General features: G+C 41.7%; 1 pseudogene across 1 annotated transcript in view; it reads right to left on the bottom strand.

Annotated features, from left to right (window-relative positions):
* Nucleotides 1-1108: 1108 nt before the first annotated feature.
* The window catches only part of LOC145425145 (NACHT, LRR and PYD domains-containing protein 12-like), a 363340-nt pseudogene continuing 341906 nt past the window's right edge, over nucleotides 1109-22542 (bottom strand). Inside the window, exon 9 of the transcript XR_013905812.1 lies at nucleotides 1109-1654. The product of XR_013905812.1 is annotated as an NACHT, LRR and PYD domains-containing protein 12-like (transcript). The remainder of the gene's footprint in view (nucleotides 1655-22542) is intronic.

Raw genomic sequence — 22542 nt, 5'->3', positions numbered from 1 at the left:
CTTCAGCTCAGAATGGAATCGTCTGGCGTTTTCTTATTAATTAACAATAAACTTAGTGTATATGTACTCCTAAATTTGATGAAAGTGATAAAAATAGAAGCTCTGTCTCTCTTTATTCTGACATTTAACTAATTCAAAAGATATTTCAATATTTATTTATCCAAAACAAAACAAGTTTACTCTAAATTGATGTTGTACAGTAAAAAAATGTTCTTGTGTTTTCCATAAAGTGTATGCAAATATCTGGTTTCAACTGTGAATATACTGCTGTGTGTTGAAGTTCCTCTTGTTTTGCATAGAAATATACTGAACAACATCCAAAGCATAATATATAAAATAACATCTACCAGAGTTTTTTCTGTGAAAGAAGGTCCATATGTCCATTCTTGTATACAGTGGGGCGAAAAAGTATTTAGTCAGCCACCGATTGTGCAAGTTCCCCCACTTAAAATGATGACAGAGGTCAGTAATTTGCACCAGAGGTACACTTCAACTGTGAGAGACAGAATGTGAAAAAAAATCCATGAATTCACATGGTAGGATTTGTAAAGAATTTATTCGTAAATCAGGGTGGGCCCTGTGAGACCCTGTGAGTCCTCGTTTCCCCTCGTGTTTCATTTAATGTTTTCCCCAGCCCGTTATGTCTGTGCTCTCTCTCCTCCTGTCTGAACCTCTGTGTACTTCCTGTTTTACTTTGACAGTGTCTCGTCAGTATGCGTCATGTGTTCACTCCTGCCCTGTCTCGTTATGATTATCTGTGTCAGCTGTGTTCCCCGTGTGCTCCCACTTCCCTCGTTAACCCTCTGTGTATTTATGTACATGTCTCTCTCAGTTCGGTGACACGTTCTCCCTCATGATGTGTGTGTTCGTCCCTGTGTTTCTTGGCGAGCTTTGTATTTAGTTTTGTATTTCCTACGTTCTGCCTCTCCAGCATTAAAGCTGTGATTTTTGAGTTCATCCCCGTGTCTGTGAGTTTTGCATTTTGGGTCCTCCTTCTGCCTGCCACACAGCAATCCATGACAGTATAAAAGCATGAAACAGGTGAGACAGGTGGGATCAATATTAATGTTGTGGAATTATATGAAAAAGCAACAGAAGAGTGAAAACATTTCTTGTTTCTAGAAAGATCTTTCAGCTCACAGCTGCTCACAGACTGTATTTACAAGTGACAAACTGCAACTCTACAGTACATCTACAGTATATATCAAATATATTCTGTATTCAAATCTATTGAGTGATGTTTGAAAGTCTTTCCAGGTGAGTTTGATCCAGGAGGGTCTGAAGCCAGAGTCAGACAGAGACTGTGCAGAGACTGTAGAAGGACAGAGCAGCAGCAGAGCAGTCCAGATACACTGATGATCCTCTGTCAGATCCAGAGGGACACACAGGGATGATGCTGGACTCTACATTGTGTCTGACAGTGGAGCTGTTCTCAGAGCAGTTCACTCTGCAGCACTGACAGTCATCTGCACTTCTTCTCATTCCTCTGTCAGTCACTGCTGGATGAAGCTCTCCTCTCCACCTCCCAGTAACATGGCCCAGTCAGAGCGTCTCTACACACAAGCTGCTGCTGCTTCAACCTCTCTGGATCATCAGGACACAGCTCCTCCTCTCTCAGCACACACACCGTCCTGTTTACCATCATCAGCTCCACCTGCAGAGAGAAGAAGGAAGAGCAGAGGAGATAAACAAGTGTTTCCAGAGACTCTTCATCAGTTGTCAGTCAGTGATGCAGCACATCCAGTATAAAGAGCAGCAGGGACTTCAGTGCTGGGACTGTACTAGGACTCATTGTTGCTTCACTTTTTCTAATCTTTGGATTTTTATTGAAGTTGATGAAAATGTTTTTTCCTCCTAGGTTGAGTTTGGACTTTCATTCATTAGAAGAACCTTGATGTGTCCACTCTGAGCTCTGTAGGAACCCCAACAACAAGCCCAACAATCCAGATGGACGGTTCCAGCTGTTAACTGGAGGAATTCCATCCAAACATCTGCTCTCACTAAATTCTTCCTCACCTACAGACTGTGTTCTTCACTGCTTTAAACTTGGAAATGAATGCAGTCATTGGTCTGCGTGCTGCTTTGCTCAGAGAGCTGATTGGCTGTTGACAGTGTTTGATCAGAGCGTGTCAGCCATTACTATGGTGACCATAAAGGTCAGAAACAGGAAGTGTTTGTGTCCAATCCTGAAGCCTGTCACCATTCTCCTCTCACAGCTTCACTGAGAAGCTGCAGCTTTACAGGAAACACTGGATCTTTGTTTCATACTGACTGTGTTTAGTACAATACTGCTGACAGCACCACCCACTCACTCCATCACTCTACTGACCCCAGAGTCTCCAGTCTGTAGTCTGGACTCTGCTGAAGATCAGACAGCTGCTTCACATCTGGATACTTCAGGTTGTTTCCCCACAGGTCCTGCTCTCTCAGATGGGAGGGGTTGGACTTCAGTGCTGCTGCCAGATAATCACAGCTGATCTTTGACAAACCACAGACACTCAATCTGTATAAAGAATGAAAGATGTAAGTTTATTAGACAAAGTGTGAGCTTGAAATCATTCAGTGTTTCATCATCTGTTCAGAGCTGAAGAAGGTTCAGAATGTAGAAGTTTAGAAAATGGAAACTCCAAACAGCTGAAGCCAACAGGAAGCAGCTTCAAACAGGAAACTGTGCAGAGTTTCAGACTATATGTCCTGATGCAGCCAGTTGGATTTTGGAGATTTGAATCTCTGTTCTGTGACTAAGTCCTTGAATCATATCTTCCAGTTGGTCCAACAAGACAGACTAAGTGTTGGACATGTGTTGTGGCTCCATTAGGGGAGCTTCTAAATGTGATGTGATGGCCCCTCTGGGTCTGTCAGGTCACAGGACTGAAGAGAGCTCAAACTGGGCACACAGTTGTTCCAGTCTGGACCAAAGACTCTATACTGGGACTGAGGGACTGCTTTGACTGCACCCACTGGGACTTTTTAAAGGCTCATGTTCTCACTTAGATCATCGATTTCTACTTATATTTCTTTCTGGGAAAAATGGGGATTACTTTGGAAACAGGAAGTATTTTCCCCAATAAGCAGCCCTGGATTAGTAAATCACTCCAACATGTTCTCAGGCAGAAGAAGCTGTCTTGTTATGAGGGAGAGAAGAAAAAGATTGAGGCACAGAAACTTGTTGAAAGAGAGATAAAGCAGCTAAAATCAGGTGTAAAAGTAAAGCAGAGGATGAGCTGAATAAAGGACACTCAAGGCTGGCTTGGAAAGGAATGAAGTCCATGGTGGGGATGCAGAACAAGGAGCAAAGATGAATGTGATGCTGAATCAGCAGAAGACTTGGACTCATTTGATTCCAGCTTTGATATCATTGATTTCAATGAAGAGCTTTGTGATTGTAGCAAAGGGCTGGTAGCTCTGAGAGTCCCACTGATGAGGTGTTTCTGTGGAAATCTCTTAGTGGGACCAAAGAGAGAAAAAGCCCTGGTCCTGATGCTGTGGGAGGGAAATGATTGAAGTGTGCTGTGAGGAACTGACTGGGAGAGTTTCACACATTTTCCAGTCCTCCTTGGAACAACAGGAAGTTCCCAGCATATGGAAACAAAGGTTAAGTGTCCTATGGCATTCAGTGGTGATGGTGCTGTGGCCCCACCACCTCCACCTCTTTGTAAAGGAACTAACTGTAATCTGAAGCTTCAAATGGAACTAAGACTTCCTCCACTAGGTGGCAGTGTCTGATGAGAAAGTGTTAGTGGAGCTGGCCTGGAGTCAGAAACAGGAAGATGCAGGATTTGGGCTGAAATGGGGAAAAGTGGTTGGCACTAGTGCCTTAAAGCAAGAAGGTTGTAGGTTGAAGCTTGTTGGCCTTTCTGTGGAGGTTCGATGTTCTCCCACAGTCCAATGAAATGCTGCTTAGGTTCATTGGTGCTTCTAAATTGGCTGTAGGTGTGGATGTGAGAGAGTGCTTCTCTGTCTCTCTCTGTTGGCCCTGTGATGGACTGCTCACCTGTGCAGGTGGACCACGCCTCTTGCCCTATGACAGCTAGGGCACAGGCTGCAGCCCTGTGAGCCTAAGCTGAATAAACAGTTAGCAAAAATGATCCATAGATGGCCTGAAATCCCCCAGTTAGCAGTTTGGTAGATAGCTATGACATGCTAATCCCATCCAGCAGCTGTATTCTACCTGTAAGCTGATCCCTGCTGAGCCAAAGCACTTTTTCATATACAAATTACAACCTTTAATAGAAACCTATTGGTCAGCATCTTATTAGCCTGCTGTTAGCTTCATTCCACAGAAAACTGAGAGAAACTAACAGAGTTGATAAAGAATAAAGAGAAATGTGCTGATTTAAAGCCTTTGAAGTGCTTCAGATGATCTCTGTCCACTTCTGTCCACTCATTCATTCATGTAAGCTTTCTAATGCAGCTTTGATCTTCACAGTCTGCTTCATGAAACTCATTCTAACCCTGAATGTCAGAGTGTTCCTCCTTCTCTTTCCCATCATTCATGCTGGCAGTGGAGGAGATTTGGATGTTGGACTGTGTTTTGGATGATGTGTGTATGTTTGTGTTGGACTGCTGTCTGTAAAGCAAACGCACATTTTGCTTTGGATTTCAGTGTCAGACAGACTTTAAGGTGGAATGAAGAGTTGGAGAGTTTCACAGTGAATTATCCAGTGGAGGATTTTTCTTCTTCTTTGAAGGTTTGAAATGTGAACATTGTTCTGCTGCAGTCAATGGACTAAACCAGAGAAGAAGAAAACAGACTTTACCATGAAGATCCTCAGTGTGGATCAGTATAATATCAGCCTGATGTCTGCAGTTTAGTGTCAGCACAACTTTCACATCATATTCATCTCAGCACAACTAAAACATGCTGACTGACCTCAGAGTTTCAAGTTTACATCCTGGACTCTCCAGGAAACCACACAGATGCTTCACTCCTGAATCCTGCAGCTTTTTGTTGCAGCTCAGGTCCAGCTGTCTCAGATGGGAGGGGTTGGACTTCAGTGCTGCTGCCAGATAATCACAGCTGATATCTGACAAACCACAGTCCCTCAATCTGTATAAAGAATGAAAGATGTAAGTTTATTAGACAAAGTGTGAGCTTGAAATCATTCAGTGTTTCATCATCTGTTCAGAGCTGAAGAAGGTTCAGAATGTAGAAGTTTAGAAAATGGAAACTCCAAACAGCTGAAGCCAACAGGAAGCAGCTTCAAACAAACACAACAAGAGAAAAACTCTGAATGTTTCACATTAAAGTCGTACATTTATCATAAAAACAGGACAAAGACTTGAAAAAGTCGTGTTTTTCCTTCCAGGAACCACAAGGCTTCACTTTTAAAGGTGAAGTGTGAAAGAAATGGACATATTTGAAGTCCAACACCTTTTTCCAGTCACATTATTAAAGCAGACAAACTACAAGCTCATTTTCATTCCAACAAGTCATCTTCTGACCTGGACTAACAACACTGGTCTCTATGTGCAGCTGGCTGTGAGACCAGCCCACAAAACTCAATGCTGACGAGCAGTGGCTAGAAAAGAAATGTCCAGGCACCGGACAAATCAGTGCAGCCCCTCAGCGTTAACACAACTGAAAGAAGCTCTTTTGAAAGAAATAGGATCAACAAAAAACTTAAAAAAGAAAGGAAAACGTACACAAGAATTAGAATATTTCCAGGCCTGGAAAGAAGAAGCAGTTAGGTGAGAAAAAACAAGAGAAAAAAGATAAACAGTCAGAAAAACAGTACTTAACTGCTAGTTTAGTAAAACCAGAAGACGAGACACTGTGCAGTCCTCGCCATCCTTTTATTAATCCACCACCCGTTCTTTAAAGTAGTTTAAAGTAGTTTAAAAAGGTTGGAAACAGACGCCACCGAATAGATATAAATACAAGAAGTACAACAATAAAATAAACAAAGGCTAAATTACATTAGAGTTTATTTTTAACATATTCAAAGTAATAATAGCAAGGATAACAACCTGTAAACTGATATTAACAATGAAACATAGTTGGCATGACGACCATGTACAGAATGTATGGAATGAATGAAAGCAAATAATTCACACGAAAAGCTTTTAAATAAAACAGAGAGATGCATAAGGTACATTAAGGCTGTGTCATTGTTCAGCCAAGGAAAGTGTGTGAAAAAGTAAATGTCTCCAGCTTGGGAAAGGGTGAAGCTGCAGATCACCCGAAGCCCTTGATGGACACAAAATAAAATATAAATAAAATATTATAATAAACTGCCTGGTTCGCCATGCAACAGAGAACGAATGTGACCGAAGGTTGGATCTGATGTGAGGCAAACAGAAGACCGGTCTAAAAAGGTAGGCACAAACCTGTTCAGAGAAAAAGCAAATCTGTGCCGATTGGATGAATTCTAAATTATCTGTTTGCTGAGTAAGATGATCCTAACTATTGAATAGTACTTCCCAAATCCCTAAACAGAACAACAGCATTAGTGACACATGGGATTAGTCCTGTGTCATCAGCAGGGATAATATAGATTAATACACACTTTTACACCCTAAACTTTGAAACTTCAGCAAAAGAATTTGTGAGAACTAACGGCACCATAAAACAGAGACTCAGAAAATGCAAATTAGTAAGCGGTGAACTGCTTAAACCACAGTTGGTTTTATAAATATTGCTGCAAACATTGTTGAATGTGTGTGCTGTGAGAATTAATAGAGGTTTCAATTGTTTTTCTTTGACTTGCTCGTTCTGATTATGAAAGGCACGTCTAAAATACTCTTAGGAAAGCGTATTTTGAGGTATATTTCTAACTCCTGTAACAGTGTAAGTGTGTGAATGCTGTGAGTAGAAGGTTTTGAATGATAAATAAAGGGGTGAGAGGTATTTCTTTGGTGATGCAAAGTAGGATGTTTTAAAGTTTGAAAGTGCTTCTAAGTTAAGAAATGCATGAGTGATGTTATAAGAGTTTGATTAGCCTGTAGAAACACGAAAGAGAGAAACAGGAAATATGGCTCTGAGTGCTGTGTGTGTGTGACAGGAAATGGTGTGTGTGACAGGAACTTTGCATGCCCATAAAAGGAGACTCACTGTGACAAGTGAGCACCCAGAGAGAGAGATGAGTTAAACTCTAGGCAGATAAAGCAAATGGAGGTTTTAAGAAAAGAAATGAAAAGGATATTAATTGTATGCTTTAGTGTGTCAATACAGGTTACAGATAAATAAAGGTGGACTTTCCTCAACCTGGATTTTGAGTACAGCGGCAAAACCATAGATTAACATAATTGGGAGAAAAATAGGCCAGATTTTGGCTTAAAATTTTACAGCTTGACCTCCCACTTGTCCCGATCCTGAGAAGAAGCTCATAGGACAGTCAATCTCCTGATGAAGACCAACAGAACATCGTGGACTTGAAGAATTAACAGCAGGCAAAAAGACAGTGCAACTGAAACCACACTGATGACACCAGCAGCAGGATGGAAGAAACCACGTGATGGAAAATGCACGGTGAACTGCAGGCTGGTAAGGACAGTGTGACATAACTGTTTAAAGGCACTGAATGTGATGTTTGGCCAGGCTGGGACTTAATCTAAAAGGCAAATACTGAAAAGAAACAGAGAAGGAACAGACTGTGTTGTTGGAGATTTGAAGGCCACACAGGACACTGTGAAGAGAGGGACAGGGACCAGTGAGAGGTGAAGCCCAGACGAGTTCGACTGCGAGAATAGAGGGTAAAATTGGGTTGAAATTGAAGCCGGAACTCAGGATGATTTAGGGATGTCCACGTCACAAACAAAGAGGTAAACAAAAGGAAGGTAAAATAAAGAGAGAAAATAAGTGAAAATTACATTAATAGAAAACACACATACACAAATTGTTACATGTGAAATTATTTTTGGAAAGAATCAGAAGTGAGATAGTTTGAATCAGAACTCAGTGAAAAGATGCATGAATCGATGCAAGTGAACCAGTAGAAAAATCTGCCAGAGAAACAACTCTGGCAGAATGGATGGCAAAACTACTAGAAAATAGGGATATTGTTTTGAACTGCCCTGCGACGCTTCTCTAGTCTCTTGCAGGTTGAAACCAGGCGATTGGGTTCTAATACGGGTGCTCCAGAGGAGGAATTGGGGCTTGTCTCACTGGGAGGGTCCCTATCGGGTGTTATTGACTACACCCACAGCCTGTAAAATTGCAGAGAGACCATCTTGGATTCATCAGAGCCACTGCGAGAAAGTAGAGCTTTCTTGCAGTGGAGTGTAAGGGGTGTTTCCCCAGGTATCAGTAGGTCCAGTGACGAGGGAGGAGTGCTGATTGAGCTCAGCTCGCACTCTCATTCTCTCCAGCCATTGACCAACTTAAGGCTTACTGATACATTTGGGTGAAACCAACCTCAAGCATGAGGTGTTCTCAGGTGATGACTGGCTTCTTACTACTGGCAACGGCTCTATTCATCAGACTATCCGACCTGGAAGACGGCAGAAACCCATACACAAGCCGAGATAAGTGCAACACTGAAAGAACATCACACACTCATTTGCTTCCAGCACTTTCACACAAACATCTACTGTCATTATTGTCACCAAACTCTGTGGATCCTTTATTGCAAATTCAAATGGGATCAAATGGTCAGACAAAAGAGGCTTATGAGGAAATATGATGAAATGTTGTGTATTAGCAGCAAGTTATTGAATCATTTTCCTCACAAACCAAACAAAATGATTGACAAACATGTTTTTACAAACTCAGTGTTGGACTTGGATCAGCAGGATGAGCTGATGTTTAAAGGCATTTGAGTCTCGCTGTATGAGAGTCCAGTTATTCCTCAATATTTATGGATGATGTTCTTTCAGTGTTGCACTTTGTAGACGCTCCCTGAGCCTCACAGCCAGCTGCACATGGACCAGCTGACATTACCCAACATTAGAGGCGGGTGTAAAAAAATGGATTTTCCTATTTAAATGGTTTTAATTTGAATAAAGCGATGTTGATTCATTCAATCCTGAATCGATTTTTAATATAAATGTATTTTGCCAGAATCTCAGGTTAAAGCTCCCAAAAGTATTTCAACAACAACCAACCAGACAAAACAGTAAATGAGAGCAGCTAAACACACAAAGATGGAAACACAGAGCGTGGATCGTTCACTCGACGGCACGTACACGGACACGCCGTCGGGGCTGAAAGTGGACAGCTCACAGATCCTGAAGCTGCAGGTTTCATCTGTCTCCAACCAAAACTGACTGAACCAGCAGCAGAAGAAGATCCAAACTACGCTTTACGTTTGATGAACATCGTCATGAATTCTCTCTGACTTTGACGTATAGCTGGGCGATAGAACGATAACTATATGTATCGCGATATAACTTTTACTCGATAGAGAAATTAAGCTATCGCGATAGACCTCGCCGCTCTTGTCCTCTTAAAAAAAAAAAAAAAAAAAAAGGTCAGCCAATCCAAACTAAGTAGCGCAGAGCCGAACCAATCACAGCTGCAGCGTCACGTCGCGTGACTTGTTACGTACAGCACAAGTGCCAAGCCGCACGTGTGTTTGTTTGGGAAGCAGCCAGCGGGTAATGGAGGAAATGAGCGTGCCGACTAGAAAAATCAACCGAGCGTGACCGAAGAGAAAACAGATGATGGTTCCAATGCCGGAGAGATTGTCGAACGGAAGAGCCAGAGAAGCTCCGTAGTGTGAAGGTATTTCGGCTATTTCAAGTCTGACAAAAAACAGAGTAGCGTGCACTGTAAATTGTGCCGAAAGCAAGTCTGGAAATACAATAAACTGGTGCATGCGTCACACTGTGCGCCACGTTATTGTTTCGGTGAAATGAATTTCTACAATACTGTTTATTCTACTCTCTGCAGTGTTTAAATGCTTACATATACACACAGTTACTGTCCCTCCACACATACGACTCTGTTCTGCTTCTATGCCCCAGCTTTGTTTACTTTTTCCTACCGAGGCTTCTAGACTTCTGATTGGCCAACATTTCTGCACGGTTAGGAATCTAGCGCCACCTGCTGCTTTGGCATGTTCATAGCAGCGTTTTCCTTCATTTCTGCCTTTATGTGTGGACGGGATTATTTTTTAAAACGAAAACGGAAAATCTCCGTTTTCAAAAATACCCGTGTACGAGTGGACGTAGCCTCAGTCTCTGACTGGAAGCGCTAATTCGTCATTCGGCTTTTGTCAGACTAAAGTAACTGTTAAAACTGTTTGAAAAGCTAAGCTATACAACAAGGAGAGATTGAGAATTTCCTTTTAGTTCTCAGTTTATTTGACATTGACAAAAGTTAGTCAGTTTTGTATGGAACGCCAGGACTGCCATAATGAATTAATTAAATACACCATTAAATAATTAATTAAATGTGTCAATAATTAATTAAAATTGGAATTAATTAATTAAATAAATAGTTATGACACATGTAATTAATTAATTATTGACACATTTAATTAATTATTTATGTATTTCACATTTTAATTAATTATTGACACATTTAATTAATTATTGACACATTTAATTAATTATTTAATGATATATTTATTTATTTCATTTTGGCAGTCTTGGCGCCTGGCTCTCGTCATGAAATAATTTTATCTGTCAGCCTCACCCATCAAACTCAGGGGGCGGGGTTAACGCTGCCCATGCAGCTTCTCTAACATTTGATTGGTTGCCGTGCAAAGTAAGTCAAAACAGGTCGATCCTAGAAAATCGATTGCTTGTGTAGACTTGGGGCAGCCAGTTATCCCAGAATGCAGATCAAATCACAGGCAGCAATGGTGGTGGTGTAGTTTTAAAATACCCCGTTTTTCTGTCACCAGCTACACTTTTAACAGTGTTTTAGCCGCGAATGTCGCAACGTATGTCTGGTCAGGTTGTCAACATAGAACATGTTTGCAAAAGTGCTCAGATGTTTTCAGAGATTTCACTAGCTCTGCTAACAGTTAGCATGCAGAGTGCACCGAGGGGGTTACGTTAACCGGTTTGTTTACATATTCCACTCTCCGTGTTCCACATGTTGCATTCGCAGATTCTCATTTTAACCGAACGATCGTCTCTTTCCGCCTGGTCTTGTGTCTCTGTGCTTCTGTAACATAAAGAACGAGCTGACATTTTTCTCACGAAACCAGCGATCAGCTTAACAGACCCTCAGTTTACCTGCATGCATCCTCCTCCTCATCTGTCAGCTGTTTAACACCTGCTGCTAATTCAAGAAACACGCCTACGTTTCCTGGTGATAGTCACAGTTTAACTGGGCAGCCGGTGCTCGATATAAAGCAATGTCAGCGCATTTTTCTGCACAAGATAAGTAAATATAGTGTTTTCCCCGAGCGCAGAGCTGCTGGAGCTTGTTTCCTTACAGAGCACTTTATAGGCGAACAACTTCATCAGCGGCTGATGTCCAATCACCGGCACACAGCTTTGAAACCTCAGCTGAGTTTTAGCTCTCAGTGGTTAAACGCTGGACTTCATTCACTCAGGTTCTGTCTGTCGGGTCACGTTTACTTCGCTGTTTTATTTACAACTGAGCAAATCGGTTTGGCTGAGGTTAAAGTTACGTTTCATAACTGCATAGTTTCACAGACGTTTAATGGTTCACTGGCACATGTGTTAGACTGAACTATCATCTAAATATCATCTGTTTTTTAATAGTTATTGTTAGGTATTTTAGTACCATGGGAGCATTTACTGGATATTGTTTTATAGTGACATTATGCAGGAAAACTCTGTCATTCAATAAGGCCCCTTTGTTTTAGTTATTTTTCTCTTTGACCCAAGAATTGATGTGTGAGAATCACAGGCTGGTACAAGGTTGAAATACCACAGAGATCACTCCCTCAGCTACATTAGTTTCTTAATCCTTTAGACGCCTGTTGAGGCCAAATGGTTTGTTTCAGATTTCACTAATGTAAGAACTCTTTGTTTTGTGCCTTGAAAATATGTCGCTGAGATAATCACAATTGTAGCTGAACTGATAAACTACACAAAGGATGCTTCTTCACCCAAGGGCAGGAAGACGCTGCCTTATCTTGGTCTGTACTGGTTTAAACTGATAATCTGCTGTCTCATGAATTTTACCCTCTATATAAACTGTTGTACTTGTGAATAAAGTTGAGTCACTTTGGGAAGACAACCTGAAGCAGTCTCTGTTTTCTTGTTCTCCCAAGCTCCTCCCGAGCTCGTACTAACACGCTGAATGGCATGCTTGAATATTGCTTGAGAATATATTTGACTGTGTTACAGACTAAGGGACATTCTCTGCTGATAGGTGAAGGTACATTCTCTGCTGATAGACGTCCACGCCTCGAAGGAAGTCGATCCACGGATTGGGCCCTGGAAACCGTTTCCTTCAGTTATTCAACTGTATTCTAAGCACCAGCTGTCTGTTAGAATGTGATTTTTTTCTCTCTCTCTGTTGGCACAGGTATAAAAATGCGCAGGAAAATCTGACATGCATGGCGAACTTCACCGACGATATTTAGGGAGGAATAAACACACATCAAACATAAATGAACCATTTGTCTGTCTCCATAATTGAGAGAATTTTCTCTTCTTATGTCAACTCTCTCTCTCTTTTTTTTTTTTTTTTTTTTTGCTTTTTCGGTCATGTTATGTTTACCTGTCAAAGGCTTGTTACAAACTATGAAACACATCGTGCAGACTTCTGGATGTTAGAAGAAAACTAATACTGCTCATGAATGAGACTAAAGGCAGGAAGGTGTCCTTTAAAACTAAACATGTTAATAGGACCTCCCTATTTATATCATAGTTTATGATATAGCACGTGTATTTCAGTAATAGCCTGCTGAGGCCACTATACGTGCTGGCCTCATATTAAATGTGAAGGCAGACTGAGTCTATGTTTGACGTTTTTTATATCTAATCTTCCTTTTCAAACATTTAAACAGCAGCGAGTCTGCAGCTGAGGGAATACAAACTCAAATTGTCGGAACAGGTTTGCTCGTTTCTTGGATTCATTTGGTGATTTATTAAATGTATAACTGTTATTCTAATCTGCTGCTGAGTCTCTTACACTTTTCTTTATGCTGTATATTTTCACGTCTCTGGAATAGTTGGCAGTTAGATAGTCAGCTGGGAAACTTTGTGTTAACTCATGGAGCTGAGGATATCGTGGATATGCTGACCTCGCTGCGTGGTGTACAGAGCGAGGTCAGCATGATTAATATTCACAATAAAAATATTAGCCGAACATCATGAAGTCTGTATGTGTTTCATAGTGTGGAACAACCTTTGTACAGTTAAAGCCAGCAGTTACTACATGACGGAAACACCAACGTTATCTCTTTTATGCGTTTATACACAGGTCACGCTGATTACTGAACAAAAACCCAAAGATCAGATGTTAAACAGATTTATTTGCTCTCTCTCCTCCTTAAACATGTTTTTAATGTTAGTTATAATTCAGAATTGGCGACTGAAACACGTAGGACACATAAGAACTTCAGGAAATAAAACACCGATAAATATAACCTCAGTAAAAGAAGTCAGCGGGGGTTACTACAGCTGTGTACCGGGGCCTGCGCTTTGTCGGTGGGATTGCTTGCGAGGCGAGCGGGTCTATCCCACGCTTTGCCGTGAGACTGGGCAGACATCTCCGAAATCATCGAAGCACTTTTGCAAAGAGGCTGTATCTTGACAAACCGACCAGACACATGAAGATTAAACCACTACATCCTCGGCTAAAAAAATATTAAAACGGTATTTGGTAACACACAAACAGGGTTTTTCAAAGCTCAGTTCTGTTAGCTTCCACATGCCGGTTGTTGTGTGCTAGAAACAATGGCCACCAGGCCAAAGCAATGGTTTTGACTCGATCAGCGTTAACCCCGCCCCCTGAGTTTGATGGGTGAGGCTGACAGATAAAATTATTTCATGATGAGAGCCAGGCGTCAGGACTGCCAAAATGAAATAAATAAATATATCATTAAATAATTAATTAAATGTGTCAATAAATAATTAATTAAATGTGTCAATAATTAATTAAAATGTGAAATACATAAATAATTAATTAAATGTGTCAATAATTAATTAATTACATGTGTCATAACTATTTATTTAATTAATTAATTCCAATTTTAATTAATTATTGACACATTTAATTAATTAATTATTGACACATTTAATTAATTCATTATGGCAGTCCTGGCGTTCCATAGGATTTACATCATTATAAATGAAATGTGCTCTACTTGGAAGCAGCCGGCCCCGCCCCTTTTGACGGGTTGTGTGAGACTTTAAATCATCAAACTGTAAATTATAAATTTAAATTGTTATTGATCCTTTACCCCGAGTCCTAAAGTGTAGATTTATTTTCTTACTCTTCTTATATTTATTGTTTGTTTACTTGCACCGCTGTAACTGCAGCCTCGTCGTCTCGTCTCTCTATATGCTGGACTGTCTGTAGCGGAGATGACAATAAAATTTACTTTGACTTCAGCAGCGCGCAGGCGCACCGAGGGCTCTCGCGCTCACTTTATAGAATTTAGAAAAAACATCGGTGCAGATTATAAGTCTGTATCATAATAGCTGTTTGTTGTGTTGTTTTTATTTTGTTTTGCGAGTTGGTTATTAGATGCCGCTCCAGCCAGCCAGAGACTCCCCGCCGCCCCGCCCTCTCCTCCCTGTGCCGCCAGCAGCAGACGCACCTCGCAAACGGAGGGCGCCCTTACTCCCAGCAAATGGCTGATAGAAAACCGATCGGTGCCTACGAATTTCCCAATATGCGCTGGCATGACGTCGGGGAAGCATGGGTACGACCGATTATTTTATTTTTTTCTTGCCAATGCCCGTGATGCCCCCCCCCCACCACGATGCATTCTATTGGTTTGCACACTTACACACACCCAGCTGTGGTTTCCTGTTTTGCTGGACTCGCCCCGCCTTTAACGCTCTTCTCTCACAGAGAGCAACAGAAAACTTGGAAAAACTCCAGATTGACTGAACTCAGTTCAAAGTTACCTTGACACCTTTAGATGTGAGAGGTAGTGATGGTCCGCTTGAAGCTGACGCTCCGGTGCGTGTGTCAGAAAGATCAACGCGCTGCTTCAGAAGCACAGTGTCGAGGCTTGATTCGTTTGGCCAGAGTCACGTGATCAGTGACGTCTGAAGCTTCGTTTAGAACGTACCTTTTTTTAAATCGAACTTTATTGAAACACACTGAGTATACAACATACAAACAGATGAAGTTTACAAAAGAACAGAACATGAACATACAGAACCAGGAGTAAAAAAATTATGATATGAGTAGGCGAAAAAAATCAACATATAAATATTGTTCTGAGAGGCTTTTTGTTGGTTGAGTCTGAAATTGATTGTATGTACAATTCATATCCTTATAAAAAGGCAGAAATATGGTGTTTTATTAATAAACTTACATTCATGGATATAAAATAGCTAAAATTATTAACAATTTTTTTTTATAAAAAAACATTTATCATTCTTCCTGGGGAACTTAAAGAAAAAGAATAAAACATTTTCCCATCGTAAAGAAAACTCCCTTAAACTATAGACAATAACAAAACTGCTAAATTCTTCCAGAATCTCTGTGTAGAGGAACCAAAAGAGATGTGCCACAGTTTCTGGATGATCTGATGATATGAGATTTCCTTCACCTTGTTCACAATTAGATATTTATGGGATCATCCAGACTGTCTTCCAGGTGATATCTGGAACATGTCGGTTCCAGTAAGATATTCTATATATGGGAGAGACATGATATCTTCTTGGAATAAACTACGTCTTCTCTTATTGCTGTTACCAAGTTCCTGTGAAAAGCAGATTTTTCCCACTGCTGACTCAGCTGGATCAGGGAGAGTGACTGAGGCAGATATTGAGCTGTCAGTGTTTTTATATAACATTAAAGTCCCTGAGGGTATGGCACCAAGCACCATTGAGAATTCCCCGACACTGACGGGAAAATTATATAGTGTAAGGAATTCATTGTAAGTAAGTAGTACTCCCTCGTTAAATTTTAAAACTTAGTAGCAGCCGCCATTGTTGGCAGCTGAAATTTGGCTGGGCCGCGCTATGAATTCTGGGATATGGTGGGCCACGAAGGACACACTCGACCCATCCTTCAAATTCGGGGGAATGAAGGACGCATTTGAAGGAGTCGAGGAATCGGGACAGCCTTCGTCGCCTGGCTGTGACGTCATCGGCCTTCAAATGCGGCCTCCGGAGGATGCAGCCGATGTTTTGGGACACAGCTTGTGTGTCTTTGTTGGTCATGTGACCTCCCAGGGACTACACATGGAAACGAGCAGTTTAGCTCAAATCTGGCAGGTTTCCATCGTCTGTTTTTGTCCTGATGTCCATGAACATGAACACTGTCCCTGTCAAACACGTCCAGATAATCTGATCCAGTGTTGTTCTTCTTCTGTGGTGTTTGTGATGGAGCAGCAGCTGCTGATCCTGATGTCCTCCACCAAGGGGGCAGCAAATTCAGCTGACTGTCATCATTTATTAAAAAGATGTAACAATGTGACATAATGCAATATAATAGTGTCAGTTACACATTGTGGGTTGCACTGTGGCCAGAATGGACATTACCTCCTGCCTAATGGAAGCTGTCAGCCATCCTGCAACCATGAATTAGATAAGCAGAAGAGAAGGGATTGTTAACAACAATTTAATAATAAAATGTAATGTGATAGTTGCACTTTATTAGCTACCCACAATCGTATGAATAATAACCATGAATGCACTGCATGCTCATAGCAAGTTCTTTAGGTTTAAAGTGAGATCCTGCTTTAAAGGGCGCTTCATCTGCTGGGAATGACATGTTTCTTCTAGTATGTAAGGCTCAGCCCATCTTACTGGGACTTACTTTTGTAGATCCACATGCTCTAAACCTGGTGCTCCATGATTGGTGCAGAAGCTTTAAGCTACTATTAACAAATAATGACCATGGACTTAGTTGTTACTACAATAACTTATCATTGAGCAACTTGTATATTTAATTTTACTTGTAAAACTATGCAAGTAGAATTCAATGGGGCACAGTGAGCTGAGCACAGGCCCACTCTGTGACACTCAGAGGTTTGTGGATATCATACTGAGAGTATTGCAGCCACTTTCCCACCACTTTAGCACAATGTTTACATGAGACTCAGCCACACTAATGTTCCTGGGCAGACATGTGGTGCAGCATGGCTGATGGCACTGTACCTGCAGCTGTCATGGACAAGAACCACTCAATACCTCACCCAAGCCAAGCCTGTGCTGATGTTGTGATCTGAGACTGAGACACTAACCCAGGATCAGGATATGATGTTGTGAGAGTTTCACTAAGAATTAGCTCTGATTACAAGATTTCAATCTATCGTAACTCTAATTTGTATTTACTTCAGTTTGTTCATCTTGGAGCTGTGTGCAGCTGAGGACAGTCTTATTATTACCAGGTGAGGATATGTAACAGCCACAGTCTGTAGAGATGATGTCACCATGGAGTGGTGTCTCCTTTCCAGTGATGTCACTGGAGCTGCCAATATGTGCTCCAGCCAAAGCTACACCAGAGGGTTGTGCTGTGTAACAGGTTGGTGCAGGTGGTGTTATCTACATTTGAACATTAGGCAACAGTCTCATGAAGACACTTTCTATTGTTCACTAAAGACCAACAATAACAGAGACAAAGGGAGAGCAGCAGAACTAGTGCTAACAATTAGCACTGCTAGCCTGCCCACCAACACCAGCTAATGTTCTAAAAACGATGATCAATGATTTTGCTGTAACGGCTCCAGCTGTCTGTGTCAGGGACACGTTGGAGATGAAGTGAGTGATCCAGTGACAAAGGTTTGGAAAGCTGCAGTCAGCTGAGACTAAAGGAGTCACCTGACCGAGAGACCAAATGTTTCACTGAGAACGTCCAGATGAACAGAATCAACCTTTGGGATAATCTGTTACACACATCCATGTTTCACTTACTGCATTATATTTCCTCATTGCTGTGCACACAGGCCTGTGGCTTATAACCAACTCCAAGTTCAGACTCAGAGGCTGCTGAAGCTGTTTTCTGGAACAGAGACGTGTTGGATATAAAACCAACTCTTCTTTATGTGTCAGCACTGAGGAAAGGAGCAGCTTCGTTTCTAAGTGTATGAAGGACTGTAGCAGTGTGTGTGTGAGCTTTATTTCACAGACAGAACCATGTCAAAAACACAACTTCAGGTCAAAACAATACAAAATCAAAGAGTCTGATCAGAAGGATTAAACAGAGGAGTGTGGGACTGTTTTTAACAGACAGCAGGTTAAGCCAGGCTGGAGGAGTAAACTGAGCCTCGGTGTGAGCAGCAGTGTGTTTGACAGGAAGCTGAGATAAACAGTCTGGAGCCCATTTAGTGCTTCATATGAAAGTGTGAGGATTTGAAAGCAAATCTAAAATCAAGCAGGAGTCAGTGTGAGAATGATTTGTGCTTTTCCTCAGTCAGATGCTGGGAGTTTCAGTTCATCCATGTTCAGCGTGCTGTGCTTTGTGTAACAGGAGAATATGACAGTATAAATCAAGTCTTCATGTCACTGAAAGCCTCCACAGTCTGCTATGGAGGTGCATCAGTTTGGATTTACAAGAATAACATTTCTTAAACCTGCCACAAGATGGCGCTCCAACAGAAGGGATGTCCACAGTGTAACACAGACACACACATACTGTGTGAATGTGTGAGTGAATGGGCTTTCAACACAAGGCTTCTGCTGCTACCTTTAATTACATAATTAGCTAACAAGAACAAACTGTTAATTACCACCAAAGAACGGCTCCAGATTTTAGCTGCTGACCATTTTGTGAAACGTTGATTACATCAGCTTATTGTTGATTCTTCAACCTTAATATCAGCTGCTTTAAAGGAGCCTCGTTCTCTCGCAGTAACAGTTTTCTTCACTAGATGCAGTGCAGGCACAGTCTGTGTTTCTAAACTACACACTAATGTTCATTGTTGTGCAGCTAAATCCTCCCTCTGGATGGGAAGAATCCCTGTCAGGCTTCAAACACCTGGCTTGGTGTTCTGGAGCTAATGTGTCACCTGTGAGGACTCTGAGATGAACACACAGCAGACACTTCAGTTCTCCGTCTGTGTGTCCTCAGTTTCCCAGCATGCCTTGGCTGTGGTGGTGGAGGTGAATGAGGGGGAACATGCTGCTCTGTCAGCACTCAGGTTTCATACCTGGTGATCTCAGAGGACAAAGCGGCGTTACAGCAGCGCACGTTGATGAGACCTGATGCTCTGAACAGTTCAGACTTCAGCCTCACTCTGAGAAAACAAACGACTGACTGTCAGCAGCAACTACACCTGCTCCATCAGTGACGGAGAGAAGAACTGAGACTGAGAGACATACAGCTGCAGGTCAAAGGTCAGAAACGCCCGCTCTTTGTACGGGTCAGGAGTTAGTACTGCAGAGGTCAGAGGTCAGCTTGCTGACAAACCATTTGAAACAGTTTGGAGCTAAAAGCACAACAGCAGAGGAAAGAAGAGACACTGCAGAGATGATGCAAAATATTGTGTTTTGTTCTCAGCTGTCAAAAAGTGTAACACACGTGTTCCAGCACAGCCTTTGTGTACTTTCACTTCTCCATACTGTCCATTGGAAATCCTGTTATTTAGTTTTTTATTTCAGTCCATGTGTCCAAAGCAAACTTCTGTCCCACACTTTCTCTGCTGACTCTTCACCGATGCTCAGATGATCTCAGATGATTTCACCAGAACTCATCAAAATTCGGGCTCCACAGAAACCCAGACGTCACTAAACAAGCGTAACAAGCAAAGTGAAAACTGGTCGTTCAGCTTTATTGACCAAAGATAAGCTCACATGTCACCTCATGACACAGACACTTATTTCCACAGCATGCACGAGGACTGACAATAAGTGTCTATATATATATATATTTTTTTTTTTGTGTCCCGTTTGGATCTTTAGCCATCAGAATTGTTGTCTTAAGGCTGTTAAGGTTCAAAATATTGGGGATGGACACCAGAGGAAAAAACCCACAATAACAACACTGGTCCGGTCGGGTTGAGTCAAACAATGATTTAATGATCACACACGTGGGAGATGGACACTGTATGCAGACAGTCTCATAGTTTTATGAAATCAGGGTATTAGAACGCCCCTTCATGCGTAGTGACAGGTGTAATACAATCAATGTTGACAATTTTATTTAACACAAAGAATAACATTGTCTCCTTCCCAAGGGCAGATGCTGACTGCCCCCGTCTCCTGGAACCGTCTGTACCCTGCTAAGACACAACATGGCAGCTACAAGGACTCTTTCATTCGTTAAGACCATCAGTGTGTATTGCTCTAAATCAAGTATATAATATTAAATGAATATTGCTGGATCAGCTACTTCTACTTAAAACATATTAGAACATGACTAAGCACAAAATCACCAAGAATAACATCGTATAAGTGCTATGTAAGCGCGTGCGGCCTTCCAAGCTCAAAGCCTTTGCCCTCCATAGATCAGCCAGACATCACGCTGGCTGTAGCTTTTAACCTTTAATTACCTTGAGCACAACTCTAGAATAAGCAACAAACTGCAATGTGTATGGAATGATCATGGTTACATCTGCAATGGAAAATCATGTTATTATTCTGGTACCTGTAAGGAAAAGATCAAACTAAAGTTATCACCATCACTGTAATGCAAAGGATAATGTAAGGTCAAAAACTTCAATTTATGTTTAATGCAAAGCTGGTTATATACTTCTAATGAACTAATAATGCCATATTAAAATATTGAATGAAAATGAGAAAAACATCCCCTCCTTATTCTACAATTCCCTCTGTTGACCTCTTGAGAATCCAGAGGTCACAAACAGTTGTTTCCCTCCTTGGCCTACACATTCAGTTCCACATGCATCATTGGCATCATGGACATTGGAGTAATGACTCCAGGGTCCACTGCCCTCACAGACATACTTTTGAACATTCTTCTGGCACAAGGGATGAGACAACAACAAATAACCATAATACCCACCACAATAGATAAAGAAAACATGACCGAAGCGATAACCCCCTTCCACCGTCCGAACACTGAGGTCAGCCAGCCTTCTAACGGATTATCAACACCGGAGTGATCATGCATACTTTCAGACAGATCCCTTAGGCCCTCCAGAGCCTTGGTCACTGAGCCATCTGGAGCAGTGTTATTTGGAATAAAGGTGCAACACTGATCGGCAAACATAGAACACACGCCCCCTTTTTCCGCTAACAACATATCAAGGGCCATTCTATTCTGCACTCCCATTAACGAGGTCGGACCCACCTGCTCCGCCAACCCCTCCATGCCGTCTCTGGTGAGGTTAGAGAGTCTCAGTACATTATAGTGAACATAATTGATCCTATCTACGTTCTTGTTTGGGGTCACTGGAAAGAAAGCAGAAATTATTGGAATATTTTCAAACCCGGCTGCTATTTGATCAACAAGTTTAAATTCATTGGGAACCCCCCTGGGCACTCCAATGGAGTCGATCCAGGTGGGGGAATTCATTCTAGGGTCATAAACATTTATGTCATGTATTCCTCTCTTCCTCAAAATGTGTCTTTTGCGCCTGGCTGCCAATGTGCGCGTATTGTGTAGGGGAATTGATTTTACCTTATTTCCGATTAGCATAAGTGGCGCTCCTAGTCTCACCATCGCGCATGTCCCCACACTCCCAAGAGGAACACGAGTTACCATCTCCTCTCTACCGGACAGTACGCGATTAGTTTTCTCTAGGAAATTAACCTTAATTAACCCTTTTGGATCAACCCCCACTGTTTCCACCCCCAGGACCAAATACATAGATTGTTTGCGATGCCAATTCCCCAATGATAAGGTTAACGCGTTTCCAGAGGGGCTAAAATCCCTCTGTAGTTTAAGCTCGTTTTCTGATCCTAGTTCTAACGGTTCCCAATTTTGCCCAGTGTAACCCCTTACCTGGTCCCAATTACGGCACCAGCTGTCATAAGGACGATTTCCCCTCTCGCAGTGCGTACTCACTGAATAATCCCAACAGACCCACACATTATATCCCCTCCAAGCACTGCCGACGTCCCTGCAATTAACAACATCACACAGATCAAACATAAAAGAAGTTGTGGAGCCAATGACATAATCTAATTCTAAACCACTATATGTGCTGAGACACTCATCCTTTTTACCAGAGACCTCGCGCTTCACTCTTGCCCGAAGCTTCACATAAATCACTATGGATCACGCGTGATGTAATTGGTGTATCAAACAACGCCGGACTGGCATGGCCTCCGTGCTCAGACTGGTTTCCCAGGTCGGTCTGCAACAAACAAATCAAAAAACAAATAGCCATGATTAGCAACATAATTGACATCAAACTCATAATAATTTTTAACATTGTGATGGCTTTTGAAACTCTTCTTTCATCACCAGTGTCTGATTGTTGTGATGGCATGGTGGTATGTGAATATTATGATGTAGTAAAAAGTTCAAAGCCCTTTATCAGAGCCTTTCTCTTGTTCTAAGTGTTCAGTGTGGTACCACTCCTTTTCGTTGGCGCGGCGATCTCCTCCTAGGCTGCTCTTCGTTCTTCGACCTCCCGG

The sequence above is a fragment of the Astatotilapia calliptera genome, chromosome 3 (assembly GCF_964374335.1).
Source record: "Astatotilapia calliptera chromosome 3, fAstCal68.1, whole genome shotgun sequence".
Lineage (NCBI taxonomy): Eukaryota > Metazoa > Chordata > Actinopteri > Cichliformes > Cichlidae > Astatotilapia > Astatotilapia calliptera.
The sequence above is the reverse complement of the archived record's forward strand: the minus strand, read 5'-3'. Positions and strand labels throughout refer to the sequence as shown.